This window comes from Parasteatoda tepidariorum, chromosome X2 (assembly GCF_043381705.1).
Source record: "Parasteatoda tepidariorum isolate YZ-2023 chromosome X2, CAS_Ptep_4.0, whole genome shotgun sequence".
NCBI lineage: Eukaryota > Metazoa > Arthropoda > Arachnida > Araneae > Theridiidae > Parasteatoda > Parasteatoda tepidariorum.
In genome coordinates this window covers 11378833-11400884 of record NC_092215.1, presented here as the reverse complement: position 1 = coordinate 11400884, position 22052 = coordinate 11378833, and the positions used below count along the sequence as shown (strand labels likewise).

At 27.1% G+C, this 22052-nt stretch overlaps 1 long non-coding RNA gene across 2 annotated transcripts in view; it reads right to left on the bottom strand.

The window, feature by feature from the left end:
* Nucleotides 1-2081: 2081 nt before the first annotated feature.
* LOC107439389 (uncharacterized) overlaps nucleotides 2082-22052 on the bottom strand; it is a 144398-nt gene continuing 124427 nt past the window's right edge. The window contains exons 3-6 of one of the 2 annotated variants that reach the window (XR_011638325.1): nucleotides 15178-15271; nucleotides 7505-7589; nucleotides 4482-4552; nucleotides 2082-2923 (exon numbers count right to left, since the gene is read on the bottom strand). This is a non-coding gene — a long non-coding RNA (uncharacterized lncRNA). The remainder of the gene's footprint in view (nucleotides 2924-4481; nucleotides 4553-7504; nucleotides 7590-15177; nucleotides 15272-22052) is intronic. The other variant, XR_001583558.3, reaches the window with a different exon arrangement.

Here is a 22052-nt window from a genome sequence, read left to right as displayed (position 1 = left end):
TGATGTCTAAACAATTTATTTATTTAAATTGCAATAATTTTATTTAAAGATGAAATATTTTTCATTATCGTTATCTAATTATATTTAAATGATCGCAATAAATATCTCTTTCAAATGTAAAACAACACTCGATATAATAGAAGAAGTAAAAAAAAAATCTCCTACAAATAAAAATACTATTATAACAAAGTATTCGAAGACAAATCTGTACTATATTTGTTATACACACTATTTTATCTATTATTTTATATATAATTATTACATTATTTCATATTATTTTATGCGCGTAATACATAATATTTGTAGAAATTTAATAAAATAAAAGAATCTTTTTAGTTTAATTTTTAGTAGTTGGAAATCATTAATTTTTGGATCAAAATAATAAACAAAAAAATTGATCGCCAACCAGTTTATCTAGCTGCTGTTAACGTTACTTTCCATCTTTTGAGAAATGCTCACTAAAAAAATTTATCTAATCCAGAAAAAAAATGAAGTCGTGTTCTTGTTTGTGAGTTGGACTATATATCGCAAAATATCGATACATTTCAATCATTGCAATGATGATATTAAAAATATATTCTTACAGTATATCGTGAATACAATGAATATAGACACGCGATAAATACGGAAAAATATCGACACTCAATAAATACTGGAACTCGATAAATACCTAAAAATGTCGACCCTCGATAAGAATTGAAAATACCCACTATCGATGAATATTGAACATCGTGACCCAAAAAATAAAACCCAATTCCGTCGAGAAGAGAGTGGAAAAGGTTTTCCTTCGTAGTTCAAACACATTGCTGACTGAGTTACTGTGCTTTGCTTTGCACTATTTCTTTAGTTAGGGAAGACGATATAATAAGTTTATTAGAAGATATATCTGTTCCGCAATATTTAGACCTAAACAACAAAATTAGTCGTTTCATTATTAATCTTAGAAAACCAGCGGTCCAAAAGAAATATATCTCGTATAGTTTCTTTTTAAATCCGACTATCTCTTAAAAAGTTAACAATAATGAACATATGTTGAAAGGTAGCATTAAATCAGTAACGCAGAGTGATGCAAAAAAGCAATGCAGATAATGTATTTTAGTATCAGTAATGCACATATGTCGATATGTCAGAAGATATATCAGTATTTAGATATACATCAGTAATGCACATATTGTTTAATATTTGGAAGCTTATCATCTTACATTTAAAACTTTTCAATGACCAGCTTTCCATTTTATTTGTAATGCAAAGATTAATAATTAAGAAAAACCGTTAGAATTCTTCTAAAGGTTTTAGAAATTACAAATTATTCGTGAATTATTTAATAAAGAAATTTGCTTCCATACGTGATCGAAATATGCTAAGGCATTTAACGCCGTCTATCTTGAATTATGCTACTTATATATACAAATTTAAGCCACAATTATTTCAAAATAATGTAAAACGATTTACAGCTATGAGCATAAGGCAAAAAAATAAATATAAATTCTAATTTTATAATATCAGCTACAATAAAAACCAATTTTTACCATTATTTCAGCTTTTGATGCAGGTGCAACAGATATTTTTTAAGCTTCATCAACAAGTTATTTGGCTGCTTCGAAAGAAACAATTTCACCCAAACGTCTTATGGCTTTCAGTAAAAGGCAGAATTTACGATAAATTTTTTAAAATTACATTTACGCTCCATTTTCTCCATTTATTCTTTCTCGAATAAGCGTTTTCAAAGTAATATTTAATACATGCCATACATAGTATTTCAAAATCTCACTTTTTAAAAATATCATTCTATATTATCGTTATTTTTTCAAATAATATCTTTTCTCATGTTTTCTTGAAATATAGAACAGCTATCAAGAATAACTAGAAAACGTTTTCATTTAATGCATAAAAATGCGTAATTTTATTTATATATAAATTCAAAATCCGTATTTTTTATCTCTTAATTTTAAAATTACTAAACATTCATATTTACTTGATTATTAAAAAATAGCCTTATATCCAGAAATGTTTTTTTGGTGTTAATGATGCTGCTTACTTTTAATATTTATATGCATTATAAGAATCAATAAAATATGCAATCAGTAAATAATATGTTTATTGCTATAAAAAAGCATATTTTGTGCATAATAAACATACATAAATAATGCTACAGAAACTTTTTTTAACAATCGTTTATTAGGTAGAATTTATAAAATGTTTCAAACAATTGTTTAAAAGGCAACTTTTATGAATAATAAACATACATAATGTAGCAGAAATTTTTTTAACATTAATCATGATTTTATATAAAAATTTTTTTCCCTGTTAAAACAAGCAATCAGAAATGAAAGCGACAGTAGTAAAGAGAAAATATCTCTCTAAATTCAAAATATTTTCAGGGTTTTTATTCACTTTAAGTATAAATAATAAAATATAAGTTTCTCTAAGAAATACAAAAACTTAACAATAATGTAAAAATTTTATAAATGGAACAAAAAAGAACTCTTCAATTGAAAAAAGATTACAAAATATGAAATGGAAATATGATTATTTTATAACATGAAAATAAGAAAACTTTCATTATGCATTTAGTTAAATATTTAAAAAATATTCGAATTTTACATTATTGAAGGGTTTCTTACTTCCCTAAAAAATATGCTCTCATTCATTATGACTGGAAACATAACAATGATTTTATGTTGTAGTTACATCACATGGCATTTCATAAATTTTGACATCAGAATACTTCTATAACACTGTGGCATCATAATGTTTTTATGAAATCGTGGCATCATAATGTTTTTATGAAATCGTAGAATCATATGGCATTTTATAACTTGATGCACCATAATACTTTCATGGCAGTGAGTCATATTGTGTTTAATGGCTTATGGCATCACAATTTTTCTCAAACGTATTCCAAATGTTTAATTATCAGATCCTAAAGAGAAACAAATGTATTCGATATAATACAACAAAATATTATTCAATATATAAAAACAAATTCGAGATAGTTCCAATACAAATTTTGAAATAACTTTTCTAAATCGTTGCTTCATTGATTTATTTAAAATAAATATTTTTTTTATTAATGAATATTTACAGCTCTAGTTAGAGGAAAACAAATAGTTTCATGACATTTACAGAGTGAAAATCTGACCATGAGATCAAAAATTATTGATGGTAAAAAATTTAATTTAGCTGAATTCAAAGCACACAAAAAAACAAAGATTCTTGAAAATGAATAAGTCTAAAAAATAAAAAAATGTTGTTTTTTTATGATTAGAAACACTCCGGAATGAGAATGGGTACCTTTTTTAAAATTTTTGAAATTATAACTAATTAAGTAATTTTAATATCGCGATACTTTCAATAGATATCACACTGTTTTCAAATAATTATTTTTAATAATTTCATGTCTTAAACATTATTATTATCATTATGATATTTCATTAAACCTACAATTCTTTTCCGAAGGGTTGGCTGTTGAAATATTTAAAATTTGAGAAGATTTTTTGTGAGAAAATACTTAACTAATTTTCAAAAGGTATTGATATTGAATCCTTAGCTTAAATTATTGTGACTCAGGATTTTATTTGAAATTTAAACTTGAAATTAAAGAAATTTATTTATCAAATAATTGACTGAATAAATGTTTCTAAAAAAAAGCGAATTAAAATGTTCACCACCATAAGTGAACAATAAAAAGTTCTTAAAGATCGTTGTCTGAGAAAAATTAAATTTATGCAAAAAAAAGAAGCTATTAATCATTTCTTAGCAAGTTTTTCACAAAGATTGTGACAAACTTCCTCCTGAGTTCAAATTATAATTTTTGGCATGAATTGATCGCAGATATTAACTCCAGATATTATCAGTTGACTTAACAGTTGATTGCAGAAATTAACAGTAGTATGGTATGTTGCCCATGTTATTTTTTTTAAGCCGCATAAATACTAATTAGGAAGGTTTTTTAAATAGTTAAAAATCTTTTCAAAAGATGGCGACACACTTGCTAGTAGTAAATACAGTGGAACATACTCGAATCTCTAGTTAAATTAAGAAAAATATTTTCACTCAGCGTCATTTCATTCTTAAGTGGTTTCTACAATAAACAGATAATTTCACTGGGGAATTTTTCAAACAAGTTTGTCTATTATTTTTTTTAGAAATAAAATGAGTTCATATACAATATTTATCAGACATTTTTACAAATTTTTTTCAATGATTTTTTAAATAAGAAGTAATTAATTGTTATCACTGAAAAAACTTAATATGCTTATTTAATTTATAATAATTTTTAGTATTTAATTTTTGTCATTCTTTACAGTTTTTTAGAAATTTCATTACTAATTTTTTTCTTTAAATATATTAATTTTAGGCAAATGTTATATTATATCTCTTGAGAATAAATTATAGCTTCAAAACAACGTAAGACATACAATTCTTTCTTAAATTTAAGATAATGATAAGTGAAAGTTTAAAAGAGATTCAATACTTACTATCAAGTGTAGTTAAGTTTATTCTCATCTGTCATTTTTCTATTTTATTGACCCACTTTCTTCTTCAGTTCCTACAAAAAAGTCTTCATTGAATAGTCAAATTTATTATTTTAATTAATTAAACCGTTCAATGTTTAATTAATTATAAATTTAATCACATAGAAAAAATAGAATAAAATATTCCAAATTAAATAAGTTTTAGATAGTAAATTAAAAAATCATGATCGATTAACAAATACATTTGAAAAATCATGCAACTTTTACAATTTAATTAAGTATTTTAATACTTATCAATAACAATGACTCAAAAAAGACATTAAATCTTTATGTAATAAACAATCGTTAAAACTATTCAATATTGTTTTTTATTTTCATGTAATTTTTCAAAATAATTTAATTCAACATGTTTCTTAAGCGTAATTAGCTCATATATTAAAAAGTAAAAAGCAAAAAAAAATCATTAACTCATAATTTTTTAATCCTGAGAACATATTAAAAAATTTAGCAAAAAAAAATCAATAAATGAATAAATTCAAATCATTTATGTAAGTTCATTGATTTAAACTTAAATTTTATGAAGTAAATAATTAATACTGAACCAATGTGAAAGATAAAAAATAGAATTATTTTTAGATAAATAAAATTTGTTAAATAATTGTAAAAGCAAGACATAATATGCTCTTCCTCACTTAATCTGTAAAACACACTCTTACTTAAATCAATTTGATTCAGTAGTTTTCTGAAACATCTGGGGTTATTTTATTGCAACCCTGTACAATAAATTTCTTATTGATATATCGATAATGAAGCACATGAGAAATGAGTTTAAGTTTTAATCTAACATAGGTTTCATAATAGTACTGCATCTTGAAAAATCTTTGATATCTTTTTAGGTATTTGGAGTTTTTCAAAACATTTGGAAGTAATTTTTGATTGGTCGAAAAATAAAACTTGATAATTAAAAAAAACTGCATTTGCTTAAAAAATCTTCAAAAATCTTACCGATTTTATTTAAACTTAACTCGTACAATAATAAGATTGAACAGTTTTAATACCACTTTCAGAGTTCTCAATTTTATCCTGTATTATTGTAATTAAAAAGATCACAAACAGACGATTTCAATTTAAAAAGATCTAATGATTTTATTATAGAACTTATAATTATGTGTAAAGAAACGTTGCCCTATTTATTGAACAATTTTGTAATAATAATTCATAAACCTTTTCTGTGAAAGAAAATGTGTTTTATTAGCTCAATTAATTCAAAGCAAGCAGCTGAAATTTAAATAATATTGAAAAAATTATTCTTTTAAAAGTATTATAGAGAGTAAAATATGTATAGTAAGAAAATAAACAAAGAAGGAAAGAAACAACAATGTCACGGAAACTCGCCTTCTACGTTTTAGCACTGAAATTAAAAAGAAAAAAAAATTATGTATTCATAATGAATCTAATCACTTATCTACGTATCTAATCACTTATGGTTTAGTTGTGTTCTTATTTGTTTATATTTACATGTAAGATGCTATTCAAAATATACACTTGGATTTTAGAATAAATAATATGGAACAATCGGGAACAATATGATGTTTTAAAGAAAAGAAGAACATTTTGAAAATTTATTTGTACAATAAATAAAACATTTTTTATTCCAAAAAGTGATAAATTAACTTCTGCATAAAATGTTTAAGGTCTTTAACAAATTTTTGCATGCTACCAAATGTGGCATAATAAACGACCAAATCTTAAGATTCATGGACTACTTAAATTTCCAGCATCGGTTTTCTTCCATTGAAATAACAAGAAGAAACGAAAGTTGAAAATGCTCTCTCTCGATTCGGCCTTCATTCACATGGTTTCATTATGAGGACAAAAAATATCATGATGTGGTAGTTATATAATATTTTACCTCTGCCAGATGGAATCGGTCTTAGAGTAAGTTTAGTACTTCTTAAAATTGAAAGCATAGCGATACACTGCAGTTTATTTTCATTAACTAATTAAAGAACATATAATTATTGGTTTTTGAATTGCTGGCAAAGAAGGTACTGTCATGATATAAAGTTATTATATGGTTCTAGAATTATAAATTTTTAAAAATAAATGGTTCTGAAAAAAAATAAAGGATCACATAATAAATGTCAAATGAGTGATAACGAATAACAGTTGGAAGAATCCCTTTTAGGATACATAAAAATACAAGAATAAAATATAAACCGCAATTAGTCACAATGAATGAATTAATAAGCTTGTTTTACCTTGTAGATCATCGTTTTTCTACTACCGGTCAGCAATCCCACCACTAAAGAGTAAGGGGAATTAACTGAACAATTTTCAGAACTAAGGTTAAAATCACAATTCAATACAAAGAAAATAATATTGTCTTTTTTTCCAACTTATTTATGTGATACTACCTTTTGGGTAATGAATGTTTTTTTTATACAAAAAATCTCGTCCCTGTTTTACGTGTTGCTGTTAAGGGTTTTGGTATCTGGAATTGACATGTTAGTCAACTACATACATCATATAAATTTAAGTTATTTAATTTTTAAATGCTTTTTTCATTTATTTCGCATTGACTTGAATTCTTTCGCCACTTACTCATGGTAGTATAATTTTGTTTCGCTATTTTTTTTATTTCAATAACAAAATTAATATTTTATTTTAATTATATATTTATTTTAATTAATATTTTATCTTAATTATATATTTATTTTAATTAAGATTTTATTTTAATTTAAATTTTATTTAAATTCAAATTTTATTTACATTCAAATTTTATTTATATTCAAATTTTATTTATATTTTTATTTTATTTGAGTTAAAAGCTTATTTAAATTTTATTTATATTTAAAAAGGTTTACATTTTCTTTCTGTTGCAGAAATAGTATGTGAATGATCAGAAACAAACTAGTTTTAACCAGTTTGTTTCTGGTCAAATAAGTACCACAGTTTTGTAAATGCAAAAACTATACCAATTGTTGAAATTACTCGTCCATGATTAAACACTAAAAATATTTTACCTGTCCTTCGATTGAATCGGGTAGAGAATAAACACTGTTGTAGATCATGATCAGCCTCTGTTCATTCCGACGTTCTTCTGCAACTCTAGATTGACGTAAATAAACTACCATTACTAAACTTCTCATTAAAACAAGAATTAATTTTAAAATTTGAGAAAAAGATCTAATTAATAATTAAAGAAAAACTCTGTTTTACCGAGAACTATCACATTCACTGTTAAAATTTTCATTCTAAAATTACGGTAAAATAACGAGCAGCAGTCTGTTCGATTAACCGTAAAGTTTACGGTAAAAAAACATTTTTTTCCTTTATGGTTTTGAAACCATTTACAAAAAACATGGTTATAAAACCATTTATACAAAACTATACGGTTTTCAAATCATTTACAGTTTGCATTTTTCACAAACGTATTAAAATAAAATAATTATTTAACGAGACATAGAAGCTAGACTTTTCATGAGGTAATGGGCATTGAAGGGAGTCGGAGACTAGAAATTCTTCGTGTGCTGAAGGGAATGGAGGAAATTTTGTGGTGTCAACACGATGACTCGAATTCCAGTTCCGCCGGTCATGAAATTTACAGTTAAGCCCACTCGGCGGCTATGATCTGTACACAGGTGTGCAGAACTAAGTACCTTCAGCAGGTGGTTCTAGTTGGTGCTCTAAAATTCTGGTTGTTTAACCGTATAAGGCGAAAGTAGTTAATAAACAATTTTTCTCAAACTTAACAGTTTGATTTCCATTTTATTTACGGTTATTTGACTGTTTTGATTAAATATTGTGAAATGACTATCAATAAATTGTTATTCAACCATTTTTTCCTAGAAGTTTCTAACAGTGTTTAATGACACAGTTCCTTTCAGTTATACGCTAGTAAATCCTCTCAAAATCCACGGGATAACCCAGTAATACTGCGGTAGTTTTCCTTGTGAGTATAGTTTAATCCGTTAAATCCAAATGCATCGTTTGGATCTTTTGGACAAAATATCGATGTTTTATAAGAGTCCAGCTAATATAAGATGTCATAAACTAATGCCTGTTTTCTATTTACGAGTCCGAATAATCACATTTTACACAACCTAAGACAGGACTTAGTATTCTTTGTAGTCTTAGTAGTCTTTGTATTACCGCAACTGCTCAAAAAATGCTTGAAATAGACTTTATCACAATGCTTGAAATAGACTTTATACGGAAATTATTTAATTTTCCGTATTTATTTAATTATTCGCGTGAATAATTAAATAAATACGGAAAATTAAATAAATGATTTTGACAGTATGTTGGTTCCCCTCCTTAGATGCATTGTCCAATACATTCGACAACATGTGGAATAAAATTTAAAAAATAATATTTTAAGATTTCGCAAAGTTATTGCTTATGTAAATATGTAATAGATTTAATTCTAGTTGGCAGGATTTTTTAATGTAATGGGAAATTTATATAAAAGATTAGAAGCTTGATTCAAGTAAAGTTTTGGACAGTTTCATGGTAAATATACATCTTATTATTAGAGGTAAGTGCATGTACAACATTCATGTCCAAGTCGTGTAGTAATATATCGAAAAATTATATTAAAATACAAAAAATTATGATGCATATATTTTATATAATATTTAAAAATAAATTATAAAAAGTAATTAATTTTGATTTATGGAACTTCAGAAAAATTCTTCTTATCGCAAATTTGAGTTTGTTTTACTTATAAGTTAGACATTTTTAAGTATTATTTTTTTTCCATTATTTAAAGGTTAAAAGTTTGATTCAAGTAACTTTTAGTATAGATTTATTGAAAATAAATAATTCTTCAAAGCTACACATTTTTAATTAAAAATTGCATTTTCCGTTACAGGAGATTATTTTTAAAAATATATATATATAAATTGGTTTAGAAAATTAAAATGGGGTAGAGCATCAGAATAGAGTCTTTATTCGAATGAGGAAAGAACTTGAAACAATCTTTCTAGCTTCTGGATATTTTTTGAAATCCTTTCTTCATTATTTGATAGACAAAGATGTCCAGAATAAATATTTTCTTGATAGAATTCGTTTGGAGCTGTACCACATGCTTTGCATTTCATCTATTATTCAAGAAATCTCTTTCTGGTAGAAGCCTGTACTCTTATTGTGTTGTTAAGAGCCCGAAGCTGTCCTTAATGCTAAAATTCTTCAACAGAATTCGAAGAAAAGCTTTTTCAAAAGGTTAGCATTTCTTTCTAAGGTATTGGCGCAATATCAGAGTAAAGGGGAAGTTTGTCACTAACTTTATAAGAGTATTTCATTATCAGTAAGTATCTGGACCTTCAAAATCAGTTTCTTTTACAAAACCAAATATTTGTCAGAAAAGAATTCTAACCAATTCAAATTTAAATCTGTAAAAGTTTTTCTTGAAAGTTGTAAACTAATGTGGCAAAAAATTACAAATATATTGAAACTTGATTTAAGAGAATATCGATTTTTATTATTCCTTTAACAACTTCATGTAAGTTATATTTTACTTATTTACATGATATTTAACTGTACTTTAGGAAAAATATTCTCGAACATACATACTGATTAACTATGCAAATATTAAAATAATGTATAATACATAATTAAAATAAAAATTTACACAAATAACTTTTGCATTTTAGCAATTAGTTCATTCCTACAAAAATTATAAAAATGATTTAAATTTAAAAAGAAAAGTGACTCAAAAATTAAATGATTAAAATAATAAATTTTGATTTAATTGAATGCAATGAATGATAAAAAAATGATGAAGATGATAAAAAAATGATAAAAAAATGAATGATAAAAAAATGATGAAAGTGATAAAAAAATGATCAAAGTGATAAAAAAAAATATTTATCAATAAGCAAATATTTTAACTAGATAGAAATTTGTAACATTAAACTATTCAACTCAACACTTTAGCATAATTTTTCGACATTATTTTGAAAATAAAATTTGCTGAGATAGACTCATCATTGTTCAGTCAGGTAGCAGATAAATGTTATCATTTAAAGCTGTCATAAGTGCCATCTAACATTATTACTCTTACAAGAAAATTATCAATCACAAAAGACGTACAAGAGATTGTTTGGTTGTTGACGTAGCATTAAAGCTACACTAATGAACTGTTGGCGATGTTCTGGAATTTATCCTAAATGGCAATCCAAAGACATTAATGGCCCATGCGCACACTACAATACAGCTATTTAGATCGGAGGGCAGACGAGGATCGTAACCATAAAGCCGTTATACCACACTTCCCAGTAACCTACCGTGAGCCGTGGTGGTTCAGATGAGAGAGCGTTTGCCTTCCAATGAGGTGAACCCGGTTCGATCTGACCACAGAGCTGACGTAAAATATCCTCAGTGGTTGACGGATCATAGCCCTTAAGTTAGAGAAACCTTGCCTTCAGGCTAACAGTGGAAGGTTTTAATAGTTTTCCTCTCCATGTAACGCAAATGCGGGTTAGTTTCCTCAAAAAGCCCTCCACGAAGACAAATTTTTCCTAAAGCTAGATCCTGGATTTTCAAGGCTACCGACTTGAACATTAGTAGTCTTAAACCCCTAATTGGGTCGGCTGTTCGACGACGGTTATAAAATAAAATAAAAATCACCTACCGTGCATGAACTTTTCCTTCTCTGAAAAAAGCTGGAGTCATTTTTTGTAAAAAGTTATTTGGAAGACATGAAAGCAATAAAAAGACTTATTTCCTAAAATAAAATCTACTTTAGAAAAATGTCTTAAAAAGATTAACATTAAGAGCCAACTAATTTAACATTTGACTATATGATCTATTCCATATTTGTGAATATTCCAGAACATAACAAGATCTTGTCCAAATAATGATGGCTTAAGACAGAAAGTTATTTTTTTTATATATATTTAAGACAAAATGTTTCTTATGTCTAATCATATAAAAAGGAAGATTTTACTATTTCCTAAAAAAATTTAAAATTACCTAAAAAATACTCTTCTGGTCTATCCAAAAATTTTCTTAAACTTATTTAATTTATTCAAAATTTTATACCAAAATTTTAATAATTAAAATAATATTATTAAACTATGTAGATTTGAAGGTGTAAAATAATAGTTCTTGAATAAGTTTAATTATTTAATTCACCAAATTCGTCCCTCGGTTTTCATGTTCCCTTGCCCCAGAGAATTTTTCTATTATTTTAATAACAAATAAAGAATCGTTAGTCTTTTTCAGCATTGTTTATTCCCACTATTCTGTTGGTGTGTTTTAAAGATCTGATTCACTTGATGTTAATATTATAGCTTTGAAGTTCTAAACTGAGTAGTGGAAGATAACAACTTCTACAATTATTCTCCTGTGCAACAGTTCTATGAAACATACAATTTTTTTTACAAAACAATACATATTATTATTTGCAATGATTCTAATAGAAGATGTAATAATGATTCTAATAGACTTTCTTAAGCCTAAATCTGCTTTTAGAACTTAGTAGCAGACTTTATATACATACAAAATGTCACTCTCCTGGCATTTTCTGAACCAGAAAATTGACATAAAAGTCAAAATCGTTAAAGCTAGCTCCCTTTATTTTCTTCCTGTTAAGTGCATTAAAAAAAGTATGTACGATTTTTTTTAATAGATTTTTCAAAGCTCTTTTTGTTTTTAAGAATTTGTGATTTTAAAATGTCAAGTTCTTAAAAAATCACCAACATGTAGATAAACAATAAGTGGGGTACATTAAACTATCTTTTTATGTATACATTTGTTGTCCTCATTGCGCATTTAATCCACGTGTTTCTGTTGATAACTTATTCAAGAAATATTTTCACCCAAATTTCAAATAAGTCTATTTTTTTGTATCAAACATTATTTTGGAGACTTTCTTCAGAACAATATTTTTAACTATAATTTCTTTAAACTGGTCGGTGCGAGCCTGGTGTGGAATTAGTATCTATCAACTTAAGCGAAAGCTATCAGCCCACTACGGCTTGCGATACATTTATAACTTCTCACTTCTATTTTTTTCGAGTTGAATATTTGAAATTTGATTACGTAAAAAAAGACCCAATTTTTTTCGCTCACAAATTTTAATTTGTTTTATCACTGGCGATGCAAAGTCGACCCATTTTTAAGTTTACGGTTATTATTATTCAACTCCGTAGCCTTAAATATGATCCCTACTAAGAAGACAAGGAAACTCCTGGAATAAGCATTGGATTAAACTAGCTTTGAGGAGGACGTTTTGATGGAACTAGACAGCATCTGCGTTACATGACGAGGAAAACCCACAAAATTTCCCACAGTTACCTCGATGGCAAGGGGATATGTGACCGAGGATATTTTTATGTTAGCTTTGTGGTCTGTATTTAAATCCACCAGCTATTACTGGGATTCGAACCTGGGTCACCTTATTTGGATGCGTGTGCTCTATCACAACCCAGGAGATAGAATATAGAGGATGACTATATTATTTTTTGATGGAAAATTTAATTTAAAAGTAAATGTAGCCAAGTCATATTTCTTTATTACAAGAATGTGAATCGTATATTTCAGTTAAGAGATTACTGAAATTTAAAATATTGCATTTAATCAAGCGAGTTATATGTATCTTGAAATTTATCGCAGAAAGTTATTTTTATATCATCATTCATAGAAACAAAAATTGTTTCTTTAATTTTAGAATTCATAAGAAATGAAATTTAAACCATTTTCGGGACATTGATTCTCTTACAATTTGAATTCGATTTCTAAAATTCGTCAAAAATTAAAATTGAGAAAAATGCTGTTTCATTGTTTTACGTCAAAAACTGTATTTAAATTCGAAACTTATAGTATTGAAATCAAAATGAGTTATATTTTGAGAGTGACTCAATTCAAAATAATATTTAAAAATTATAAAGTGACTTATAATTTAATTTGAAGATTTATCTTAAGGAATGAGATGTTTATGTTGTTTGTTGTTGTTATGTCTTTTTTCCTATTTTATAGTTAACTATATATGTATAGCTTTCGTCCTTTTTTTTATTTTGTAAATCATTATAGAAAAAGTAAGAATAGAGTTTAAGAAAAAAATGCTGTGTAGCAAAAACAAGAAATTCTCGTTTTTAGATTTTAATTGTTTTAGTTATATAGTTTCTTAAATATGCATTAATTTTCTTTCTCACCAAAAAGTATATTTACTTCATAAAAAACAAACATATCAAACTAAGTGAAATTTACACATGTATTCTTTTATTCATTCCTGAAATTTTCTAAAACATTGTTTCCTGTATCTCTTTGTTAAAATGTCTTTTCATTCTACAAATCAAAGTTCAGATCTCAACAGTCGATTTCTTGGGAAGAAAAGAACACACAGTAGTTACAAAAGAATCTGAAACTGCTCAAAAATAAGCCTGTTTTTTCCCCAACCTCGTTGCTATAGTAACTGGATGGTCACATCTGGCAAAATTCGCAAACTATTTGCCAATAGCCACAACGCATCCAACAGATAAAATGAGTTGATGTAAGACCCAAGCTCTTTTTGAAATAAAATGTTGTATTTACATAAAGCACTATTTCCACATAACTTACTATGCTTATAACTTTTGATCTACTGTAAGAACTATTGTAAATGTGCTTTTACAATTCTCATAAGTACACAGCAATTTCTTTCTTTTTATTTATAAGAGTAAATGGAGAAAAAAAAGGAATTCAAAATATTTGTTGCATAGAGAGTATTTAAAAGTTGAATAAAACACTTAATCAAACTTTTATGTAAAAATTCTGCAAAATTAACAAATAAATAATTATTTTTGTATGCAGCTACATTTCTTTTTTGTATAGAATTCTCATTTACGATTTCGATTGATATAAAAATATATTTTAATAAAAAGAAAACTGTCACAATTACTTTGTAAAACGGCTCTTATTTGTTGCATGGAGAGTTATTTAAATTAGAAGAAATCCTCTTAATTACACTTTTATGTAAATCATTGTGAATTTTCAAATTGTTTGAAAAATTAGAAATAAAAAAAACTTGCCTTTTATGCAGTGAGCAGAAAAAAAGGAACACCCTAAATAACTTTTAATTTAATAATCGGATTTTCACGTACTAAGATTCTATCTTAATGGTTTGAAGACCTTACCTTAAATATGCTAGTTAATTAGTTTCATAGTGCTGACGAATAAAAGGTAATTTTTTCGATGGATTTGGATTCCTTACCTTTATAGTCTGAAGCTGCAATCCGAGAAATATAGTCACCATAGTTTGATTAGGGAAGAGGTCAAAATTCTGGACGCCTTAATGGGAATATTAATTTTATTTCCGCCATATCTTTAGAACTTATGAAATGAGTCGAAACATTTTTGCACGCTATTATAAAATTTGATTATCCATGGATTTTCGTGCAAAAAATATTTTTTATAAATATTTATTATTTTTTATTACTTTATTTAAACTATTAGGGAATATTTCGAAATCTAATGTATATAATTTTTAGAGAAATTTTCATTACATTATTTTTAAAGTGAATACTTTTATGCTGAAAAATACAAAATTTGAACAAAATCGGTTGAAAATCCTGATAAAGAAATGTCAAATATATGACCTTTTAAAAATTATAAGGAAACTTTTCTACTAAACTGGAAACTATTCGACCGATTATGTTCAAATTATGTAAATTACATGGTATTGTATAGTACATGTAAAATTACATAAAATTACATAATTGTTTTGCGAGTGGCACTGCGAGTACATAATCTGTGATATCCAACTGGTTTCTGTTGGTTCTATAAAGATTTGATTTCAAGTATAAATCCTGTAAAAAAAAAGAAAAAAATGGAATTAAACCTCGATATAATGAACTTGAAGAAAGCCATGAAATATTTCGTGGTTTTAAAGTTTCTGGATACCGGAAAACGTAACACTTTAGTCAGACTAAGAACAGAGTTAACATTTAATAATTTTTAAATAAGTATTTGCTTCAAAATCAGAAAGATAACACGAAATTATTTACCTAATATCAAGTTAATAAGGATTTTTCACTTACATTCAAAATTGTATTTAAAAAAAGTTTGCTTTATGTTCCTCTTCCGCCTTTGCATATATGTGTCTCAAATTTGGCATAGTTTTCAATGTTTCATGTTTGATTCCAGACGTAGATCCAATAAATATTTAACAATGCTGGAAGAACGATTCAGACAACTTCTTTTTGAAAATCTTTCTTGCGAGAACTATAAATGTTTTGCAAAATCAATCAAGAAAATTTTTCAAAATTAAAGCAGTTAAAAGAAATCCATAAAAATTAATTATTTCGAATTTTTTCGGCAAATTATTTCGGCTGTAAAAATTGTTTTATGAAATTGAAGACCTATGAGAAATATGTTCAAGTGAAAGATGTCTTATCAAACTAACAAATGCGTTTTGAATTCAGATTCCCCCCCCCCCCATGATATCGAGATTTGACTGAATAAAGTTTTGACAATAATTTTAATACTACGAAGGCAATTCGTAAATTAACCTCCATTTCGCTGCAAATAAAAAGCTAGCATATATTCAACAATTTTTTTAATTATATCTGAAAGGTACAGCTGTTCTTTTTTCAGCATACTCATTGTTTACATTGGAGCTTTGGCCATGTCATTTTATTTACTTACCAATGCTTTCCGTACAAAATATTTTCTGCAATTTCAACTAACTTGTTATAGCAGTCAGCAATGCCTCAAGCTACTTCTTCATGGTAATTAACTGATGGTTATTAAAAGGAATAAAGTTTGGGTCCTTCCTGTAGACTATGTGAAGTCTATCATGCAACGACACCCTACGCGATCCACGCCGCATGTCTGTCACAGACAGTTTTTTTTTACTTCAAAGAAATTTTATCACTTCTGCTACAGCACATTTAGTGGAATTTTCAGTGATAGCCAACACGTTGGTTCTATATACTTAAAGCCTTTTTACACGGTCTAAGCTCTTCAATCCAAAAATTTGGTAGAATTTCCCTCTCCAATAAATTGGATGATTCATCGACACTATCCAAATTCTTGAATGTCACTGATTCGTTGGAAGAAAAGTTTGCACATGTGCATTGTTCAACATTTTAAAATCATACTTACATGCCTTTAGAATTACTGAATAAATTCAAATAAAATCATAAAAACACAAATAGACCATAACAGATTAATTTATTTTGAATAAAATATATGAAAACAGACAATAAAAGGACACAATCTGGAGCCTGCTTGTTGACGTCACAAAACTTGAGAAGCTCATTGGTCGAGGGAGGAAAAACTTGGATGGAAAGTAGAACATGCTCTACTATCATCCAAGGACTTGGACCAAGTACTTGAATGATCGTTTACACGATCCAAGCTCAAAACAAAGCAAGTTTCCATCAATTTCAATAAATCTTCGTCCAAGATCTAGGATCGTCTAAACAGGCCTTTCGTAAGCCTATACAAGGTTCCTAACAAGCTTCCTGAAACTTGAAAACAATTTTGAAAGCTTCCGGTGTATCCCGCCGCTTATTTTATTCTTTCGAGGCGATGAGTGAACAGGCTTAATATTTAAGGAAGTTCTATTATTGTGATTTGTGTTTAAACTTATACGTAATTTTACCATTCATAAAGAGTTTTTTGTAATTTATAAATTCTAACAGGTCATGGATCTAAAACAAATTTAACAAAATTAATATCACAGCATAAATAAAGTGTAAGGTTAGCCATACTTTGATTGTTATCCCTTATTTGGCTATATTTGTGTAAAATGGCACAGTTTGTTATTTTTTGGATAGCATCATAGCAAGCTTCTGGAGTCTTCCGAATTCATCATTGTTCGTTTTGTTGAAAGTTAGATATAAAGAACGCGTTATATTGAAAACACAAGTACAATAATCTTGAATGGTGCTTTTTTTTCAAGCTTACGCTTAAAAATCAGTATGAAGTTGTAACCCGGAAGCGTTACAACGAATTTTAACCACTAGCGCCATCTGTGATTAGCTTTACGTGGCCAACCATTCATAATCAGTAAATGATACTCATATTAGAATAGCTGGAAGTTTACTTAAGTACACACTCTTAAAAACTTCTCGGAAAAAATGGTTAAATAACAATTTATTTAATGGTTATTTTATACCATATTCAATCAAAGGAGTCAAATAATTATAAATAAAATACTAATCAAACCGTTAAATATGAAAAAAAGTAGTTAATTAACTGCTTTCACCTATTGTGGTTAAACAACCAGAATTTTATCGCACCAACTAGGACCACCTAATGGAGCCACTTAGTTTTTGCAACTGTGTGCATATCATAACCGAGCCGGTTAATCTGTCAATCTCATGACCGACTGAACTAGGGTTCGAGTCCCAGTATTGACACCACAATATTCCTCCATTCTTTCAACACACGAAGAATTACCAGTGTCTAGCGCTCTCCAATGCCCATTACCTTACGAAAAGCATATTAGAAGATCTATTTAAATATCATTTTTTACGCTTTTGAAAAATGCTAGTTGTAAACGGTTAAAAAACCATAAAGTAAAAAATGTTCCTGACCGTAAATTTTACGGTTAATCGGATGGATAGACAGCTGCCAGGTATTTTACCATAATTTTAGAATGACACTTTTAGCAGTGCAGATTGCTTGATATAGTTAAGGATTGCTCTCTTTCAATTAATATTAACGTCACGTGACAACAGAGGTTAGTTCCAAATTGCCTTCGTTATAAAGGAAAATTATTAATAGGAGAAAAACAGAAGAAGAGAAAGAAAAACAGAAAAGGGACACTTAAACTTGTAAATAGGATAAAAAATTATTACTTACTTGAAATGCTAAGTTTATAGTAATGAAACAGAATACGATAAAATAGGATCACTTACCTAAAGAACGTATCAAACTCGATAAAAAGAAGTTAGAAAACACTCTGTACCAGTCTGGTTAGACAAAACAAAAGTCAAAACATATGTTTTGTCCAACTAGCCGTAACAGGATGCTTTTTTGTGCTTCATACTATTTTAGTACTTCAGCCGTTTCTTGCATCAACTTCTTTTCGAAAAGAAAATAATTTTATTAATAACAAAAATGTATCTAAAATTGTTCACAGACGGTTTTTAACAGTTTAAAATATTCTGTACATGGTAATTTAGAATTGCATCCATTGTTATATTTTGTAATAATTATTCCCTTTGTTTCTGAACGTTTTCAAATTTTTACTTTTTTTCCTACTTAAATTTAATGTGATAGAAAACTAGAAAAATGTTTAAATTCTATTTTTCTTTATAGTTTTCGTTAGACGCATATAAAATTTCTTAAACGTTACAAGTAACATTAAATCCAATTATATTTCAAATTTTGAGAAATAGGAACTATTTTATTTTATTTCACAATAAAACTTTCACAAGAAACATGTAATTGCTTCTATTTCTAGCATTAAAAATTATAACCGATAAACTTTTCAAGATTTAGGTTGCTAATATTTCAAGTAAAATAGTATAAATTACTAAAGTTAATTGAAATACGAGAGGTAATGTTATTATCTCTTTAACCTGATGATTTAAAATCTTTTTTAACAATGAAATGTTTATAAATTCAAAAAATAAATAATGGTTTGAAACAAATCTTTCATTAAAATTTTATTTTAAAGTTGAGTATTTAATAAATTAAGTTATTTTTGTTAATAAGATGTTTCATGTCTAAATTAGTTTTGAAACTTTTATTAAATAAAGTCAAAGGCGATACACAGTGGGTAATGAAATAAATAGAAAAATACAAGTATGCTATTGATTTTTTAACGCATGCTTTAAATTGTCAAACCACATAATTGAAAAAATTTATCTTCTTTTCATTATGTACTACTTTGTGTAAAATTCTACAGAAATGTTCTAAGCTTTATCGATAGTAAATATGCTAATTGCATTTTCTCCTACTTGCTTTAAGACAGCTTGAGACGAGACGAACCTTTTTAAAATACTAATCATCGGTGACTTTTTTGTTCTGGACATAGTTCGAAATGCGTGTTTAGAAAAAGGGACACATTTCAAAATGTGTGTTTAAAAAATAAACATTGCTCGAAACTTGTGTTTAAGGAAATGGGCACAGCAAAAAAATGCGCCTTTTCATATGTTCAACCCAATTTTAGGATCTACATGAAGAATTTCTTACTTACTTTTTTAAACACTAAGCATAGTCATTACGCCACCAAGTCCCCGTGTGGTAATAAGAACTCCGATATTTCTGGTAAACCGTTATCGCATGAACGGAAAAGTTACCAAATGAATGGTTTAAATAACGTGTGTTTTGGAACTAGAATTATTAACCAGAATTATTAACCAGGATTATTAACTATTTTTTTTTACCAGAAACGTCATAACCATACTTTACGGTAATTTTACCAGAATTTTTTTCTCTCCATGTACTAGGCCAATTTAATACCACTGTTATAAATTTATAGGACGTGTGACGTCTATGCAAGAATAACTTTTAATATTTTTTTTTCAAAAAAGACTAATTTAAAAAAAGCTAGTTGATTAAGGTAAATGGACGTCATCATATTACTAATTAATTCGGATCCATTAGTTTATTCTTTAGTAAAAAGAACAAATATCGTAAGAGATGACAGAAATGCGATGTTCTTTCTCTTAAACACGCATTTTGGGCATGTCCATTTTCCTGAACACGCATTTTGAGGTATGTCCATTTTCCTAAACACGCATTTTGAGGTGTGTCCATTTTCATAAACTCGCATTTTGAGGTGTGTCCATTTTCCTATACAAGCATTTTGAGGGGTGTCCATTTTCCTAAACACGCATTTTGAGGGGGGTCCATTTTCCTAAACAAGCATTTTGAAATTTGTGCAGAATAAAAAGCTCACAGATGGACGATTTCATTGGAAGTAGAAAATTATTCTGGTTACTGACGTAAACGCAATAAGAATTTGAGCAAAGCGATAAATACTCCTTAAAGAATTTTGTTGATGCAGGACACGGCAAAAATAATAAATAATTTTATCTCTAATAAACTTACATTCAAATGCATAGGTGTCCAATAACAGTCATTTTAATGTCTGTTTAACATTCTATTGAGAATGCTTGTTAAAGTAATTAAACTATAAATATCTAAAGAATATACAGTACCAACCTTTCATCTTCATGTTTCAATTTCATCAACAAACTGTTTAAATTCAACAAATTAGATAGTCAAGTTCTTCATTAAATATCATTAATAGAAATAATTAATATTTAATGCCATTTTACCCACTGTGCATTGTCTTTGAGTTTATATTTTCTGAAGTTTGTATAAACAAAGCAAAAAAATTCTTTAACATGGTCTTCGTGTGCTTGATGGATAAAATACTAATCAAATTTTAACAAATGAAAGGGAAGTTATAATACTGTGTAAAAGAATTTTATAGAAAAGCAGTTTCGTATTTTTGAGTCATGTTCTAAAAAGTAACATACGAAAATGTGTTAATATTTTAGCAAAAAAGTAATGTGCTTTAAACTTACTTATTCTTCCTAAAAGTAAGTTTTGATATATTAAAGTATTTTCTTATTCTTTATTGAAAATATATCTGTATTAAAAAGCCATTTTTTTACCTATTGGTTGTATTGTCAAAAAAAAATATAACGCACGCAACATCGATAAATTTTTTCATAAATTTATTATTTATGGCACTCTAATGTCCTGAAATTCAATGAAAAAAGTAATTATGATGATAATTATGATAAGTAATAGTGATAAGTTTATTTAAATATCTAAGTATATTGCATAAGTAGTGCATATTTAGTGCATATAACGTAAATACCAATAGAGTACACAATTAGCTGCAGTTAATTTTATCATTTCCACCTGCATTTTTCGAAAGTAAATATTACGCTAATTGAAGATTGAGTTAAGTTAGAGATAAACCATGCTATAACAGATAACGAAAAATAAAAGTAACAAATAACTGAAATGTTTAAGAATTTTGTTTTATTGGGTGACACCTAATTTTTTATTAACTCACAAAAACACTGGCCGATAAGTGAATGTGGAGGGAGATGTTTTAAAATGATAAAATGTTTTAAAATACTATCCCTTAAACTGTAACTAGCAATAAATATTAGTTTATGTTTATATTTATTTATTAATTTTCGTGCTTTTAATACAAAGGTTAAATAGGGACATACAGGCATGTGAGTTTTGGTCCATAACAAAATATTATTTTACCTCTATAGAGAGGAAATATTTTTAGCTAGGCAACAGAGCAACTGTGAACATATATGGCAACGTTACTTTTAAAAAGTAACGAGTAAAAGTACAAGTATTTTTAAAAAAAGTAACGAGTAAAAAGTAAAAAGTTCTTATTTTAAAAAGTAACGAGTAAAAAGTACAAGTAAAAGTACAGGTACTAAACAAAAAAAGTAACGATTTAAAAGTACATTTCTTGGAAATCGAAAATTCAAAGTAACCTAAAATCTTATTGAATAATATTCTTATGCTTTTTAATGTTTTTGCAAAATTGTAGTTATTTATTTAATTATTTTTAATTTTGAAAATTATGGATTTATTTTTAAATTCGGAAGAATATTATAATATAATTTTATAATATAATATTATAAT